Genomic DNA, 17,999 nt, shown 5'->3' with positions numbered 1-17,999 from the left:
CAGGCTATGGATTGCATTGCTAAATGCTCCATCAGAGTGCAATGGTCGCCTGTCCTTTTTTTAAGTGATGATGTGGGTTTAGCCTGTGCTGTATGTATGTATGGGTGGCTGACTGCCACCCACCCAGAAAGTGTATGGGAGGCTGGTTGGCTGCCAGCCTTCCTTCCATTCCTATGAGTAATGTGAGTGCTCATGAAGGGGACATGGTTGGGTCCACCCCTTTCCCGGTTATCCCCTCTAGGCCTTTTGGCTTAGATCAAGTGTAAAAAAAGAAAGGATCTTGCGACAGATCGCATCCTGAGGCACGTTTTTTTTTGTGTGAATACTTGCACTTGGGTGACTTGTGAGCACATACTGATACATACGTTCCCTATCTGGGGACCATAAATTAAATGGATTTTTGAGAAAGGGAGCTGATTTGGAAGCTTGCTTCTGTTGCCCTATGCATTGACCCGATGTGGCAGTATCTTCGGGTAGTGAACAGTGCACCACCCCATTCCAGTGTTAAACAAGAAAGATTCTCATTTAATCCTCCGTGGGTGAGAATTTGAGTTTGAGAATTGGAGACCAAAATGATGAGTTGCACTGACTGGTTTATGAACGTCTATTCATTTAGCGTTTTAATGACCATGTTTGCACACTGATTGGTGTAAAAAAATAAAATAAAACTAAATAATAATAATCTAGCACACCTGTGCAGGTTTGACATGACATGACAGGTAGCTGTCTTGTGGGTGGTGCTGAATCCTGTTAAATGACATGAGGGTCTCATGCCTATACACAAGGGTGTGTCATTGCTGTTGCTTGACCATGCATTGGTTTCTGTGGTCAGTGAATGATAAAAACAAAATTTACCATCCATTGATGGATGGGAAATCCGCCATGAGGCATTTGTTTTTAGAAACTGCTGCTCACAACCAATGTTGCAATGGAGTGTCTCCATCTGCTGGTGGTATTGGAAAGGCATTAGTGCTATGACAGGGTCTGAAGAAGAAGAAGAAGAAGAAGAAGAAGAAGAAGAAGAAGACGGAAAAAAATATATATAAAAAGAAAAAGAGAGAGAGAGAGAGAGACTGACTTAGTGAGCGAGTGAGTGAGAGAGTGAGAGTGAGTGAGAGTGAATGAGTGAGTGAGTGATTGAGTGAGTGAGTGAGTGAGTGAGAACAAATGAGTTAAAGCAAGTGAGTGAGAGAGATCGAATGAATGAAAGTCTGAATGACAGAAAGAAAAAAGGATGAAGAAAGAAGCATGAAGAAAAAAAAATGTATATGGAGTTGCTGACATGAGTGCAATCTACAAAGCCGTTGAGGCTGATCCTCATGGGAGGATTATTGCACCAGGACCCTTAGCACTTTTAAAATGCCATTCAATGCCACGGGCTAGATGTAAACTGCAGATGACCATGTTGTGGTAGTTACCATGGATACCCAAGTGATGTGTGAGCTAACACATAGGCCCAACAGATTCCAAGAAGGCCAGAATCACCAGCGGCACCACCATCGATTGTCAGGTCACCCGGATTCAGCAAATACCAGAGTCCAAAATGATGCAGGTTTATACTGTTAATTTTCAGTTTATCGTTACAGTTGGTGTTATTCCATGTCGGAAGGGACGCAGCTACAGCCAGTGGGGTAACTAGAGACAGGCAGGCAGCTATGTGCAACAAAGGTAGGCTTGTTGTTTTCATATGCAGATCTGAAATATTGTCTTATATGCAAGAGGAGGAGTGATGGGGGTTCAGGCAAAAGCCAGGCTATGGATTGCATTGCTAAATGCTCCATCAGAGTGCAATGGTCGCCTGTCCTTTTTTTAAGTGATGATGTGGGTTTAGCCTGTGCTGTATGTATGTATGGGTGGCTGACTGCCACCCACCCAGAAAGTGTATGGGAGGCTGGTTGGCTGCCAGCCTTCCTTCCATTCCTATGAGTAATGTGAGTGCTCATGAAGGGGACATGGTTGGGTCCACCCCTTTCCCGGTTATCCCCTCTAGGCCTTTTGGCTTAGATCAAGTGTAAAAAAAGAAAGGATCTTGCGACAGATCGCATCCTGAGGCACATTTTTTTTTGTGTGAATACTTGCACTTGGGTGACTTGTGAGCACATACTGATACATACGTTCCCTATCTGGGGACCATAAATTAAATGGATTTTTGAGAAAGGGAGCTGATTTGGAAGCTTGCTTCTGTCGCCCTATGCATTGACCCGATGTGGCAGTATCTTCGGGTAGTGAACAGTGCACCACCCCATTCCAGTGTTAAACAAGAAAGATTCTCATTTAATCCTCCGTGGGTGAGAATTTGAGTTTGAGAATTGGAGACCAAAATGATGAGTTGCACTGACTGGTTTATGAACGTCTATTCATTTAGCGTTTTAATGACCATGTTTGCACACTGATTGGTGTAAAAAAATAAAATAAAACTAAATAATAATAATCTAGCACACCTGTGCAGGTTTGACATGACATGACAGGTAGCTGTCTTGTGGGTGGTGCTGAATCCTGTTAAATGACATGAGGGTCTCATGCCTATACACAAGGGTGTGTCATTGCTGTTGCTTGACCATGCATTGGTTTCTGTGGTCAGTGAATGATAAAAACAAAATTTACCATCCATTGATGGATGGGAAATCCGCCATGAGGCATTTGTTTTTAGAAACTGCTGCTCACAACCAATGTTGCAATGGAGTGTCTCCATCTGCTGGTGGTATTGGAAAGGCATTAGTGCTATGACAGGGTCTGAAGAAGAAGAAGAAGAAGAAGAAGAAGAAGACGGAAAAAAATATATATAAAAAGAAAAAGAGAGAGAGAGACTGACTTAGTGAGCGAGTGAGTGAGAGAGTGAGTGAGAGTGAATGAGTGAGTGAGTGATTGAGTGAGTGAGTGAGTGAGTGAGAACAAATGAGTTAAAGCAAGTGAGTGAGAGAGATCGAATGAATGAAAGTCTGAATGACAGAAAGAAAAAAGGATGAAGAAAGAAGCATGAAGAAAAAAAAATGTATATGGAGTTGCTGACATGAGTGCAATCTACAAAGCCGTTGAGGCTGATCCTCATGGGAGGATTATTGCACCAGGACCCTTAGCACTTTTAAAATGCCATTCAATGCCACGGGCTAGATGTAAACTGCAGATGACCATGTTGTGGTAGTTACCATGGATACCCAAGTGATGTGTGAGCTAACACATAGGCCCAACAGATTCCAAGAAGGCCAGAATCACCAGCGGCACCACCATCGATTGTCAGGTCACCCGGATTCAGCAAATACCAGAGTCCAAAATGATGCAGGTTTATACTGTTAATTTTCAGTTTATCGTTACAGTTGGTGTTATTCCATGTCGGAAGGGACGCAGCTACAGCCAGTGGGGTAACTAGAGACAGGCAGGCAGCTATGTGCAACAAAGGTAGGCGTGTTGTTTTCATATGCAGATCTGAAATATTGTCTTATATGCAAGAGGAGGAGTGATGGGGGTTCAGGCAAAAGCCAGGCTATGGATTGCATTGCTAAATGCTCCATCAGAGTGCAATGGTCGCCTGTCCTTTTTTTAAGTGATGATGTGGGTTTAGCCTGTGCTGTATGTATGTATGGGTGGCTGACTGCCACCCACCCAGAAAGTGTATGGGAGGCTGGTTGGCTGCCAGCCTTCCTTCCATTCCTATGAGTAATGTGAGTGCTCATGAAGGGGACATGGTTGGGTCCACCCCTTTCCCGGTTATCCCCTCTAGGCCTTTTGGCTTAGATCAAGTGTAAAAAAAGAAAGGATCTTGCGACAGATCGCATCCTGAGGCACGTTTTTTTTTGTGTGAATACTTGCACTTGGGTGACTTGTGAGCACATACTGATACATACGTTCCCTATCTGGGGACCATAAATTAAATGGATTTTTGAGAAAGGGAGCTGATTTGGAAGCTTGCTTCTGTCGCCCTATGCATTGACCCGATGTGGCAGTATCTTCGGGTAGTGAACAGTGCACCACCCCATTCCAGTGTTAAACAAGAAAGATTCTCATTTAATCCTCCGTGGGTGAGAATTTGAGTTTGAGAATTGGAGACCAAAATGATGAGTTGCACTGACTGGTTTATGAACGTCTATTCATTTAGCGTTTTAATGACCATGTTTGCACACTGATTGGTGTAAAAAAATAAAATAAAACTAAATAATAATAATCTAGCACACCTGTGCAGGTTTGACATGACATGACAGGTAGCTGTCTTGTGGGTGGTGCTGAATCCTGTTAAATGACATGAGGGTCTCATGCCTATACACAAGGGTGTGTCATTGCTGTTGCTTGACCATGCATTGGTTTCTGTGGTCAGTGAATGATAAAAACAAAATTTACCATCCATTGATGGATGGGAAATCCGCCATGAGGCATTTGTTTTTAGAAACTGCTGCTCACAACCAATGTTGCAATGGAGTGTCTCCATCTGCTGGTGGTATTGGAAAGGCATTAGTGCTATGACAGGGTCTGAAGAAGAAGAAGAAGAAGAAGAAGAAGAAGAAGAAGAAGAAGAAGAAGAAGAAGAAGACGGAAAAAAATATATATAAAAAGAAAAAGAGAGAGAGAGAGAGAGACTGACTTAGTGAGCGAGTGAGTGAGAGAGTGAGAGTGAGTGAGAGTGAATGAGTGAGTGAGTGATTGAGTGAGTGAGTGAGTGAGAACAAATGAGTTAAAGCAAGTGAGTGAGAGAGATCGAATGAATGAAAGTCTGAATGACAGAAAGAAAAAAGGATGAAGAAAGAAGCATGAAGAAAAAAAAATGTATATGGAGTTGCTGACATGAGTGCAATCTACAAAGCCGTTGAGGCTGATCCTCATGGGAGGATTATTGCACCAGGACCCTTAGCACTTTTAAAATGCCATTCAATGCCACGGGCTAGATGTAAACTGCAGATGACCATGTTGTGGTAGTTACCATGGATACCCAAGTGATGTGTGAGCTAACACATAGGCCCAACAGATTCCAAGAAGGCCAGAATCACCAGCGGCACCACCATCGATTGTCAGGTCACCCGGATTCAGCAAATACCAGAGTCCAAAATGATGCAGGTTTATACTGTTAATTTTCAGTTTATCGTTACAGTTGGTGTTATTCCATGTCGGAAGGGACGCAGCTACAGCCAGTGGGGTAACTAGAGACAGGCAGGCAGCTATGTGCAACAAAGGTAGGCGTGTTGTTTTCATATGCAGATCTGAAATATTGTCTTATATGCAAGAGGAGGAGTGATGGGGGTTCAGGCAAAAGCCAGGCTATGGATTGCATTGCTAAATGCTCCATCAGAGTGCAATGGTCGCCTGTCCTTTTTTTAAGTGATGATGTGGGTTTAGCCTGTGCTGTATGTATGTATGGGTGGCTGACTGCCACCCACCCAGAAAGTGTATGGGAGGCTGGTTGGCTGCCAGCCTTCCTTCCATTCCTATGAGTAATGTGAGTGCTCATGAAGGGGACATGGTTGGGTCCACCCCTTTCCCGGTTATCCCCTCTAGGCCTTTTGGCTTAGATCAAGTGTAAAAAAAGAAAGGATCTTGCGACAGATCGCATCCTGAGGCACGTTTTTTTTTTGTGTGAATACTTGCACTTGGGTGACTTGTGAGCACATACTGATACATACGTTCCCTATCTGGGGACCATAAATTAAATGGATTTTTGAGAAAGGGAGCTGATTTGGAAGCTTGCTTCTGTCGCCCTATGCATTGACCCGATGTGGCAGTATCTTCGGGTAGTGAACAGTGCACCACCCCATTCCAGTGTTAAACAAGAAAGATTCTCATTTAATCCTCCGTGTGTGAGAATTTGAGTTTGAGAATTGGAGACCAAAATGATGAGTTGCACTGACTGGTTTATGAACGTCTATTCATTTAGCGTTTTAATGACCATGTTTGCACACTGATTGGTGTAAAAAAATAAAATAAAACTAAATAATAATAATCTAGCACACCTGTGCAGGTTTGACATGACATGACAGGTAGCTGTCTTGTGGGTGGTGCTGAATCCTGTTAAATGACATGAGGGTCTCATGCCTATACACAAGGGTGTGTCATTGCTGTTGCTTGACCATGCATTGGTTTCTGTGGTCAGTGAATGATAAAAACAAAATTTACCATCCATTGATGGATGGGAAATCCGCCATGAGGCATTTGTTTTTAGAAACTGCTGCTCACAACCAATGTTGCAATGGAGTGTCTCCATCTGCTGGTGGTATTGGAAAGGCATTAGTGCTATGACAGGGTCTGAAGAAGAAGAAGAAGAAGAAGAAGAAGAAGAAGACGGAAAAAAATATATATAAAAAGAAAAAGAGAGAGAGAGAGAGAGACTGACTTAGTGAGCGAGTGAGTGAGAGAGTGAGAGTGAGTGAGAGTGAATGAGTGAGTGAGTGATTGAGTGAGTGAGTGAGTGAGTGAGAACAAATGAGTTAAAGCAAGTGAGTGAGAGAGATCGAATGAATGAAAGTCTGAATGACAGAAAGAAAAAAGGGTGAAGAAAGAAGCATGAAGAAAAAAAAATGTATATGGAGTTGCTGACATGAGTGCAATCTACAAAGCCGTTGAGGCTGATCCTCATGGGAGGATTATTGCACCAGGACCCTTAGCACTTTTAAAATGCCATTCAATGCCACGGGCTAGATGTAAACTGCAGATGACCATGTTGTGGTAGTTACCATGGATACCCAAGTGATGTGTGAGCTAACACATAGGCCCAACAGATTCCAAGAAGGCCAGAATCACCAGCGGCACCACCATCGATTGTCAGGTCACCCGGATTCAGCAAATACCAGAGTCCAAAATGATGCAGGTTTATACTGTTAATTTTCAGTTTATCGTTACAGTTGGTGTTATTCCATGTCGGAAGGGACGCAGCTACAGCCAGTGGGGTAACTAGAGACAGGCAGGCAGCTATGTGCAACAAAGGTAGGCGTGTTGTTTTCATATGCAGATCTGAAATATTGTCTTATATGCAAGAGGAGGAGTGATGGGGGTTCAGGCAAAAGCCAGGCTATGGATTGCATTGCTAAATGCTCCATCAGAGTGCAATGGTCGCCTGTCCTTTTTTTAAGTGATGATGTGGGTTTAGCCTGTGCTGTATGTATGTATGGGTGGCTGACTGCCACCCACCCAGAAAGTGTATGGGAGGCTGGTTGGCTGCCAGCCTTCCTTCCATTCCTATGAGTAATGTGAGTGCTCATGAAGGGGACATGGTTGGGTCCACCCCTTTCCCGGTTATCCCCTCTAGGCCTTTTGGCTTAGATCAAGTGTAAAAAAAGAAAGGATCTTGCGACAGATCGCATCCTGAGGCACGTTTTTTTTTGTGTGAATACTTGCACTTGGGTGACTTGTGAGCACATACTGATACATACGTTCCCTATCTGGGGACCATAAATTAAATGGATTTTTGAGAAAGGGAGCTGATTTGGAAGCTTGCTTCTGTCGCCCTATGCATTGACCCGATGTGGCAGTATCTTCGGGTAGTGAACAGTGCACCACCCCATTCCAGTGTTAAACAAGAAAGATTCTCATTTAATCCTCCGTGGGTGAGAATTTGAGTTTGAGAATTGGAGACCAAAATGATGAGTTGCACTGACTGGTTTATGAACGTCTATTCATTTAGCGTTTTAATGACCATGTTTGCACACTGATTGGTGTAAAAAAATAAAATAAAACTAAATAATAATAATCTAGCACACCTGTGCAGGTTTGACATGACATGACAGGTAGCTGTCTTGTGGGTGGTGCTGAATCCTGTTAAATGACATGAGGGTCTCATGCCTATACACAAGGGTGTGTCATTGCTGTTGCTTGACCATGCATTGGTTTCTGTGGTCAGTGAATGATAAAAACAAAATTTACCATCCATTGATGGATGGGAAATCCGCCATGAGGCATTTGTTTTTAGAAACTGCTGCTCACAACCAATGTTGCAATGGAGTGTCTCCATCTGCTGGTGGTATTGGAAAGGCATTAGTGCTATGACAGGGTCTGAAGAAGAAGAAGAAGAAGAAGAAGAAGAAGACGGAAAAAAATATATATAAAAAGAAAAAGAGAGAGAGAGAGAGAGAGACTGACTTAGTGAGCGAGTGAGTGAGAGAGTGAGAGTGAGTGAGAGTGAATGAGTGAGTGAGTGATTGAGTGAGTGAGTGAGTGAGTGAGAACAAATGAGTTAAAGCAAGTGAGTGAGAGAGATCGAATGAATGAAAGTCTGAATGACAGAAAGAAAAAAGGATGAAGAAAGAAGCATGAAGAAAAAAAAATGTATATGGAGTTGCTGACATGAGTGCAATCTACAAAGCCGTTGAGGCTGATCCTCATGGGAGGATTATTGCACCAGGACCCTTAGCACTTTTAAAATGCCATTCAATGCCACGGGCTAGATGTAAACTGCAGATGACCATGTTGTGGTAGTTACCATGGATACCCAAGTGATGTGTGAGCTAACACATAGGCCCAACAGATTCCAAGAAGGCCAGAATCACCAGCGGCACCACCATCGATTGTCAGGTCACCCGGATTCAGCAAATACCAGAGTCCAAAATGATGCAGGTTTATACTGTTAATTTTCAGTTTATCGTTACAGTTGGTGTTATTCCATGTCGGAAGGGACGCAGCTACAGCCAGTGGGGTAACTAGAGACAGGCAGGCAGCTATGTGCAACAAAGGTAGGCGTGTTGTTTTCATATGCAGATCTGAAATATTGTCTGAAATATTGTCTTATATGCAAGAGGAGGAGTGATGGGGGTTCAGGCAAAAGCCAGGCTATGGATTGCATTGCTAAATGCTCCATCAGAGTGCAATGGTCGCCTGTCCTTTTTTTAAGTGATGATGTGGGTTTAGCCTGTGCTGTATGTATGTATGGGTGGCTGACTGCCACCCACCCAGAAAGTGTATGGGAGGCTGGTTGGCTGCCAGCCTTCCTTCCATTCCTATGAGTAATGTGAGTGCTCATGAAGGGGACATGGTTGGGTCCACCCCTTTCCCGGTTATCCCCTCTAGGCCTTTTGGCTTAGATCAAGTGTAAAAAAAGAAAGGATCTTGCGACAGATCGCATCCTGAGGCACGTTTTTTTTTGTGTGAATACTTGCACTTGGGTGACTGACTTGTGAGCACATACTGATACATACGTTCCCTATCTGGGGACCATAAATTAAATGGATTTTTGAGAAAGGGAGCTGATTTGGAAGCTTGCTTCTGTCGCCCTATGCATTGACCCGATGTGGCAGTATCTTCGGGTAGTGAACAGTGCACCACCCCATTCCAGTGTTAAACAAGAAAGATTCTCATTTAATCCTCCGTGGGTGAGAATTTGAGTTTGAGAATTGGAGACCAAAATGATGAGTTGCACTGACTGGTTTATGAACGTCTATTCATTTAGCGTTTTAATGACCATGTTTGCACACTGATTGGTGTAAAAAAATAAAATAAAACTAAATAATAATAATCTAGCACACCTGTGCAGGTTTGACATGACATGACAGGTAGCTGTCTTGTGGGTGGTGCTGAATCCTGTTAAATGACATGAGGGTCTCATGCCTATACACAAGGGTGTGTCATTGCTGTTGCTTGACCATGCATTGGTTTCTGTGGTCAGTGAATGATAAAAACAAAATTTACCATCCATTGATGGATGGGAAATCCGCCATGAGGCATTTGTTTTTAGAAACTGCTGCTCACAACCAATGTTGCAATGGAGTGTCTCCATCTGCTGGTGGTATTGGAAAGGCATTAGTGCTATGACAGGGTCTGAAGAAGAAGAAGAAGAAGAAGAAGAAGAAGACGGAAAAAAATATATATAAAAAGAAAAAGAGAGAGAGAGAGAGAGACTGACTTAGTGAGCGAGTGAGTGAGAGAGTGAGAGTGAGTGAGAGTGAATGAGTGAGTGAGTGATTGAGTGAGTGAGTGAGTGAGTGAGAACAAATGAGTTAAAGCAAGTGAGTGAGAGAGATCGAATGAATGAAAGTCTGAATGACAGAAAGAAAAAAGGATGAAGAAAGAAGCATGAAGAAAAAAAAATGTATATGGAGTTGCTGACATGAGTGCAATCTACAAAGCCGTTGAGGCTGATCCTCATGGGAGGATTATTGCACCAGGACCCTTAGCACTTTTAAAATGCCATTCAATGCCACGGGCTAGATGTAAACTGCAGATGACCATGTTGTGGTAGTTACCATGGATACCCAAGTGATGTGTGAGCTAACACATAGGCCCAACAGATTCCAAGAAGGCCAGAATCACCAGCGGCACCACCATCGATTGTCAGGTCACCCGGATTCAGCAAATACCAGAGTCCAAAATGATGCAGGTTTATACTGTTAATTTTCAGTTTATCGTTACAGTTGGTGTTATTCCATGTCGGAAGGGACGCAGCTACAGCCAGTGGGGTAACTAGAGACAGGCAGGCAGCTATGTGCAACAAAGGTAGGCGTGTTGTTTTCATATGCAGATCTGAAATATTGTCTTATATGCAAGAGGAGGAGTGATGGGGGTTCAGGCAAAAGCCAGGCTATGGATTGCATTGCTAAATGCTCCATCAGAGTGCAATGGTCGCCTGTCCTTTTTTTAAGTGATGATGTGGGTTTAGCCTGTGCTGTATGTATGTATGGGTGGCTGACTGCCACCCACCCAGAAAGTGTATGGGAGGCTGGTTGGCTGCCAGCCTTCCTTCCATTCCTATGAGTAATGTGAGTGCTCATGAAGGGGACATGGTTGGGTCCACCCCTTTCCCGGTTATCCCCTCTAGGCCTTTTGGCTTAGATCAAGTGTAAAAAAAGAAAGGATCTTGCGACAGATCGCATCCTGAGGCACGTTTTTTTTTGTGTGAATACTTGCACTTGGGTGACTTGTGAGCACATACTGATACATACGTTCCCTATCTGGGGACCATAAATTAAATGGATTTTTGAGAAAGGGAGCTGATTTGGAAGCTTGCTTCTGTCGCCCTATGCATTGACCCGATGTGGCAGTATCTTCGGGTAGTGAACAGTGCACCACCCCATTCCAGTGTTAAACAAGAAAGATTCTCATTTAATCCTCCGTGGGTGAGAATTTGAGTTTGAGAATTGGAGACCAAAATGATGAGTTGCACTGACTGGTTTATGAACGTCTATTCATTTAGCGTTTTAATGACCATGTTTGCACACTGATTGGTGTAAAAAAATAAAATAAAACTAAATAATAATAATCTAGCACACCTGTGCAGGTTTGACATGACATGACAGGTAGCTGTCTTGTGGGTGGTGCTGAATCCTGTTAAATGACATGAGGGTCTCATGCCTATACACAAGGGTGTGTCATTGCTGTTGCTTGACCATGCATTGGTTTCTGTGGTCAGTGAATGATAAAAACAAAATTTACCATCCATTGATGGATGGGAAATCCGCCATGAGGCATTTGTTTTTAGAAACTGCTGCTCACAACCAATGTTGCAATGGAGTGTCTCCATCTGCTGGTGGTATTGGAAAGGCATTAGTGCTATGACAGGGTCTGAAGAAGAAGAAGAAGAAGAAGAAGAAGAAGACGGAAAAAAATATATATAAAAAGAAAAAGAGAGAGAGAGAGAGAGACTGACTTAGTGAGCGAGTGAGTGAGAGAGTGAGAGTGAGTGAGAGTGAATGAGTGAGTGAGTGATTGAGTGAGTGAGTGAGTGAGTGAGAACAAATGAGTTAAAGCAAGTGAGTGAGAGAGATCGAATGAATGAAAGTCTGAATGACAGAAAGAAAAAAGGATGAAGAAAGAAGCATGAAGAAAAAAAAATGTATATGGAGTTGCTGACATGAGTGCAATCTACAAAGCCGTTGAGGCTGATCCTCATGGGAGGATTATTGCACCAGGACCCTTAGCACTTTTAAAATGCCATTCAATGCCACGGGCTAGATGTAAACTGCAGATGACCATGTTGTGGTAGTTACCATGGATACCCAAGTGATGTGTGAGCTAACACATAGGCCCAACAGATTCCAAGAAGGCCAGAATCACCAGCGGCACCACCATCGATTGTCAGGTCACCCGGATTCAGCAAATACCAGAGTCCAAAATGATGCAGGTTTATACTGTTAATTTTCAGTTTATCGTTACAGTTGGTGTTATTCCATGTCGGAAGGGACGCAGCTACAGCCAGTGGGGTAACTAGAGACAGGCAGGCAGCTATGTGCAACAAAGGTAGGCGTGTTGTTTTCATATGCAGATCTGAAATATTGTCTTATATGCAAGAGGAGGAGTGATGGGGGTTCAGGCAAAAGCCAGGCTATGGATTGCATTGCTAAATGCTCCATCAGAGTGCAATGGTCGCCTGTCCTTTTTTTAAGTGATGATGTGGGTTTAGCCTGTGCTGTATGTATGTATGGGTGGCTGACTGCCACCCACCCAGAAAGTGTATGGGAGGCTGGTTGGCTGCCAGCCTTCCTTCCATTCCTATGAGTAATGTGAGTGCTCATGAAGGGGACATGGTTGGGTCCACCCCTTTCCCGGTTATCCCCTCTAGGCCTTTTGGCTTAGATCAAGTGTAAAAAAAGAAAGGATCTTGCGACAGATCGCATCCTGAGGCACGTTTTTTTTTGTGTGAATACTTGCACTTGGGTGACTTGTGAGCACATACTGATACATACGTTCCCTATCTGGGGACCATAAATTAAATGGATTTTTGAGAAAGGGAGCTGATTTGGAAGCTTGCTTCTGTCGCCCTATGCATTGACCCGATGTGGCAGTATCTTCGGGTAGTGAACAGTGCACCACCCCATTCCAGTGTTAAACAAGAAAGATTCTCATTTAATCCTCCGTGGGTGAGAATTTGAGTTTGAGAATTGGAGACCAAAATGATGAGTTGCACTGACTGGTTTATGAACGTCTATTCATTTAGCGTTTTAATGACCATGTTTGCACACTGATTGGTGTAAAAAAATAAAATAAAACTAAATAATAATAATCTAGCACACCTGTGCAGGTTTGACATGACATGACAGGTAGCTGTCTTGTGGGTGGTGCTGAATCCTGTTAAATGACATGAGGGTCTCATGCCTATACACAAGGGTGTGTCATTGCTGTTGCTTGACCATGCATTGGTTTCTGTGGTTCTGTGGTCAGTGAATGATAAAAACAAAATTTACCATCCATTGATGGATGGGAAATCCGCCATGAGGCATTTGTTTTTAGAAACTGCTGCTCACAACCAATGTTGCAATGGAGTGTCTCCATCTGCTGGTGGTATTGGAAAGGCATTAGTGCTATGACAGGGTCTGAAGAAGAAGAAGAAGAAGAAGAAGAAGACGGAAAAAAATATATATAAAAAGAAAAAGAGAGAGAGAGAGAGAGACTGACTTAGTGAGCGAGTGAGTGAGAGAGTGAGAGTGAGTGAGAGTGAATGAGTGAGTGAGTGATTGAGTGAGTGAGTGAGTGAGTGAGTGAGAACAAATGAGTTAAAGCAAGTGAGTGAGAGAGATCGAATGAATGAAAGTCTGAATGACAGAAAGAAAAAAGGATGAAGAAAGAAGCATGAAGAAAAAAAAATGTATATGGAGTTGCTGACATGAGTGCAATCTACAAAGCCGTTGAGGCTGATCCTCATGGGAGGATTATTGCACCAGGACCCTTAGCACTTTTAAAATGCCATTCAATGCCACGGGCTAGATGTAAACTGCAGATGACCATGTTGTGGTAGTTACCATGGATACCCAAGTGATGTGTGAGCTAACACATAGGCCCAACAGATTCCAAGAAGGCCAGAATCACCAGCGGCACCACCATCGATTGTCAGGTCACCCGGATTCAGCAAATACCAGAGTCCAAAATGATGCAGGTTTATACTGTTAATTTTCAGTTTATCGTTACAGTTGGTGTTATTCCATGTCGGAAGGGACGCAGCTACAGCCAGTGGGGTAACTAGAGACAGGCAGGCAGCTATGTGCAACAAAGGTAGGCGTGTTGTTTTCATATGCAGATCTGAAATATTGTCTTATATGCAAGAGGAGGAGTGATGGGGGTTCAGGCAAAAGCCAGGCTATGGATTGCATTGCTAAATGCTCCATCAGAGTGCAATGGTCGCCTGTCCTTTTTTTAAGTGATGATGTGGGTTTAGCCTGTGCTGTATGTATGTATGGGTGGCTGACTGCCACCCACCCAGAAAGTGTATGGGAGGCTGGTTGGCTGCCAGCCTTCCTTCCATTCCTATGAGTAATGTGAGTGCTCATGAAGGGGACATGGTTGGGTCCACCCCTTTCCCGGTTATCCCCTCTAGGCCTTTTGGCTTAGATCAAGTGTAAAAAAAGAAAGGATCTTGCGACAGATCGCATCCTGAGGCACGTTTTTTTTTGTGTGAATACTTGCACTTGGGTGACTTGTGAGCACATACTGATACATACGTTCCCTATCTGGGGACCATAAATTAAATGGATTTTTGAGAAAGGGAGCTGATTTGGAAGCTTGCTTCTGTCGCCCTATGCATTGACCCGATGTGGCAGTATCTTCGGGTAGTGAACAGTGCACCACCCCATTCCAGTGTTAAACAAGAAAGATTCTCATTTAATCCTCCGTGGGTGAGAATTTGAGTTTGAGAATTGGAGACCAAAATGATGAGTTGCACTGACTGGTTTATGAACGTCTATTCATTTAGCGTTTTAATGACCATGTTTGCACACTGATTGGTGTAAAAAAATAAAATAAAACTAAATAATAATAATCTAGCACACCTGTGCAGGTTTGACATGACATGACAGGTAGCTGTCTTGTGGGTGGTGCTGAATCCTGTTAAATGACATGAGGGTCTCATGCCTATACACAAGGGTGTGTCATTGCTGTTGCTTGACCATGCATTGGTTTCTGTGGTCAGTGAATGATAAAAACAAAATTTACCATCCATTGATGGATGGGAAATCCGCCATGAGGCATTTGTTTTTAGAAACTGCTGCTCACAACCAATGTTGCAATGGAGTGTCTCCATCTGCTGGTGGTATTGGAAAGGCATTAGTGCTATGACAGGGTCTGAAGAAGAAGAAGAAGAAGAAGAAGAAGACGGAAAAAAATATATATAAAAAGAAAAAGAGAGAGAGAGAGAGAGACTGACTTAGTGAGCGAGTGAGTGAGAGAGTGAGAGTGAGTGAGAGTGAATGAGTGAGTGAGTGATTGAGTGAGTGAGTGAGTGAGTGAGTGAGAACAAATGAGTTAAAGCAAGTGAGTGAGAGAGATCGAATGAATGAAAGTCTGAATGACAGAAAGAAAAAAGGATGAAGAAAGAAGCATGAAGAAAAAAAAATGTATATGGAGTTGCTGACATGAGTGCAATCTACAAAGCCGTTGAGGCTGATCCTCATGGGAGGATTATTGCACCAGGACCCTTAGCACTTTTAAAATGCCATTCAATGCCACGGGCTAGATGTAAACTGCAGATGACCATGTTGTGGTAGTTACCATGGATACCCAAGTGATGTGTGAGCTAACACATAGGCCCAACAGATTCCAAGAAGGCCAGAATCACCAGCGGCACCACCATCGATTGTCAGGTCACCCGGATTCAGCAAATACCAGAGTCCAAAATGATGCAGGTTTATACTGTTAATTTTCAGTTTATCGTTACAGTTGGTGTTATTCCATGTCGGAAGGGACGCAGCTACAGCCAGTGGGGTAACTAGAGACAGGCAGGCAGCTATGTGCAACAAAGGTAGGCGTGTTGTTTTCATATGCAGATCTGAAATATTGTCTTATATGCAAGAGGAGGAGTGATGGGGGTTCAGGCAAAAGCCAGGCTATGGATTGCATTGCTAAATGCTCCATCAGAGTGCAATGGTCGCCTGTCCTTTTTTTAAGTGATGATGTGGGTTTAGCCTGTGCTGTATGTATGTATGGGTGGCTGACTGCCACCCACCCAGAAAGTGTATGGGAGGCTGGTTGGCTGCCAGCCTTCCTTCCATTCCTATGAGTAATGTGAGTGCTCATGAAGGGGACATGGTTGGGTCCACCCCTTTCCCGGTTATCCCCTCTAGGCCTTTTGGCTTAGATCAAGTGTAAAAAAAGAAAGGATCTTGCGACAGATCGCATCCTGAGGCACGTTTTTTTTTGTGTGAATACTTGCACTTGGGTGACTTGTGAGCACATACTGATACATACGTTCCCTATCTGGGGACCATAAATTAAATGGATTTTTGAGAAAGGGAGCTGATTTGGAAGCTTGCTTCTGTCGCCCTATGCATTGACCCGATGTGGCAGTATCTTCGGGTAGTGAACAGTGCACCACCCCATTCCAGTGTTAAACAAGAAAGATTCTCATTTAATCCTCCGTGGGTGAGAATTTGAGTTTGAGAATTGGAGACCAAAATGATGAGTTGCACTGACTGGTTTATGAACGTCTATTCATTTAGCGTTTTAATGACCATGTTTGCACACTGATTGGTGTAAAAAAATAAAATAAAACTAAATAATAATAATCTAGCACACCTGTGCAGGTTTGACATGACATGACAGGTAGCTGTCTTGTGGGTGGTGCTGAATCCTGTTAAATGACATGAGGGTCTCATGCCTATACACAAGGGTGTGTCATTGCTGTTGCTTGACCATGCATTGGTTTCTGTGGTCAGTGAATGATAAAAACAAAATTTACCATCCATTGATGGATGGGAAATCCGCCATGAGGCATTTGTTTTTAGAAACTGCTGCTCACAACCAATGTTGCAATGGAGTGTCTCCATCTGCTGGTGGTATTGGAAAGGCATTAGTGCTATATGACAGGGTCTGAAGAAGAAGAAGAAGAAGAAGACGGAAAAAAATATATATAAAAAGAAAAAGAGAGAGAGAGAGAGACTGACTTAGTGAGCGAGTGAGTGAGAGAGTGAGAGTGAGTGAGAGTGAATGAGTGAGTGATTGAGTGAGTGAGTGAGTGAGAACAAATGAGTTAAAGCAAGTGAGTGAGAGAGATCGAATGAATGAAAGTCTGAATGACAGAAAGAAAAAAGGATGAAGAAAGAAGCATGAAGAAAAAAAAATGTATATGGAGTTGCTGACATGAGTGCAATCTACAAAGCCGTTGAGGCTGATCCTCATGGGAGGATTATTGCACCAGGACCCTTAGCACTTTTAAAATGCCATTCAATGCCACGGGCTAGATGTAAACTGCAGATGACCATGTTGTGGTAGTTACCATGGATACCCAAGTGATGTGTGAGCTAACACATAGGCCCAACAGATTCCAAGAAGGCCAGAATCACCAGCGGCACCACCATCGATTGTCAGGTCACCCGGATTCAGCAAAAATGATGCAGGTTTATACTGTTAATTTTCAGTTTATCGTTACAGTTGGTGTTATTCCATGTCGGAAGGGACGCAGCTACAGCCAGTGGGGTAACTAGAGACAGGCAGGCAGCTATGTGCAACAAAGGTAGGCGTGTTGTTTTCATATGCAGATCTGAAATATTGTCTTATATGCAAGAGGAGGAGTGATGGGGGTTCAGGCAAAAGCCAGGCTATGGATTGCATTGCTAAATGCTCCATCAGAGTGCAATGGTCGCCTGTCCTTTTTTTAAGTGATGATGTGGGTTTAGCCTGTGCTGTATGTATGTATGGGTGGCTGACTGCCACCCACCCCAGAAAGTGTATGGGAGGCTGGTTGGCTGCCAGCCTTCCTTCCATTCCTATGAGTAATGTGAGTGCTCATGAAGGGGACATGGTTGGGTCCACCCCTTTCCCGGTTATCCCCTCTAGGCCTTTTGGCTTAGATCAAGTGTAAAAAAAAGAAAGGATCTTGCGACAGATCGCATCCTGAGGCACGTTTTTTTTTGTGTGAATACTTGCACTTGGGTGACTTGTGAGCACATACTGATACATACGTTCCCTATCTGGGGGACCATAAATTAAATGGATTTTTGAGAAAGGGAGCTGATTTGGAAGCTTGCTTCTGTCGCCCTATGCATTGACCCGATGTGGCAGTATCTTCGGGTAGTGAACAGTGCACCACCCCATTCCAGTGTTAAACAAGAAAGATTCTCATTTAATCCTCCGTGGGTGAGAATTTGAGTTGAGAATTGGAGACCAAAATG

The 17,999-nt window shown here is 43.4% G+C and overlaps 11 pseudogenes; all 11 read left to right on the top strand.

Annotated features, from left to right (window-relative positions):
• The first annotated feature begins 230 nt into the window (after positions 1 to 230).
• Positions 231 to 494, top strand: LOC130289322 (U2 spliceosomal RNA; annotated as a pseudogene).
• A 1,485-nt stretch (positions 495 to 1,979) lies between these two features.
• LOC130285599 (U2 spliceosomal RNA) lies at positions 1,980 to 2,243 on the top strand (annotated as a pseudogene).
• A 1,464-nt stretch (positions 2,244 to 3,707) lies between these two features.
• Positions 3,708 to 3,971, top strand: LOC130286143 (U2 spliceosomal RNA; annotated as a pseudogene).
• Positions 3,972 to 5,470: 1,499 nt separating this feature from the next.
• Positions 5,471 to 5,735, top strand: LOC130287909 (U2 spliceosomal RNA; annotated as a pseudogene).
• Positions 5,736 to 7,214: 1,479 nt separating this feature from the next.
• LOC130286141 (U2 spliceosomal RNA) lies at positions 7,215 to 7,478 on the top strand (annotated as a pseudogene).
• A 1,490-nt stretch (positions 7,479 to 8,968) lies between these two features.
• LOC130288506 (U2 spliceosomal RNA) lies at positions 8,969 to 9,236 on the top strand (annotated as a pseudogene).
• Positions 9,237 to 10,712: 1,476 nt separating this feature from the next.
• Positions 10,713 to 10,976, top strand: LOC130286140 (U2 spliceosomal RNA; annotated as a pseudogene).
• Positions 10,977 to 12,452: 1,476 nt separating this feature from the next.
• LOC130286139 (U2 spliceosomal RNA) lies at positions 12,453 to 12,716 on the top strand (annotated as a pseudogene).
• Positions 12,717 to 14,201: 1,485 nt separating this feature from the next.
• On the top strand, positions 14,202 to 14,465 carry LOC130286138 (U2 spliceosomal RNA; annotated as a pseudogene).
• Positions 14,466 to 15,942: 1,477 nt separating this feature from the next.
• Positions 15,943 to 16,206, top strand: LOC130286137 (U2 spliceosomal RNA; annotated as a pseudogene).
• Positions 16,207 to 17,653: 1,447 nt separating this feature from the next.
• On the top strand, positions 17,654 to 17,919 carry LOC130289415 (U2 spliceosomal RNA; annotated as a pseudogene).
• The last annotated feature ends 80 nt before the right edge of the window (positions 17,920 to 17,999 follow it).

The sequence above is a fragment of the Hyla sarda genome, chromosome 8 (assembly GCF_029499605.1).
Source record: "Hyla sarda isolate aHylSar1 chromosome 8, aHylSar1.hap1, whole genome shotgun sequence".
In the NCBI taxonomy this organism is placed as follows: Eukaryota; Metazoa; Chordata; class Amphibia; order Anura; family Hylidae; genus Hyla; species Hyla sarda.
This window is presented reverse-complemented; position numbering and strand designations above follow the sequence as displayed.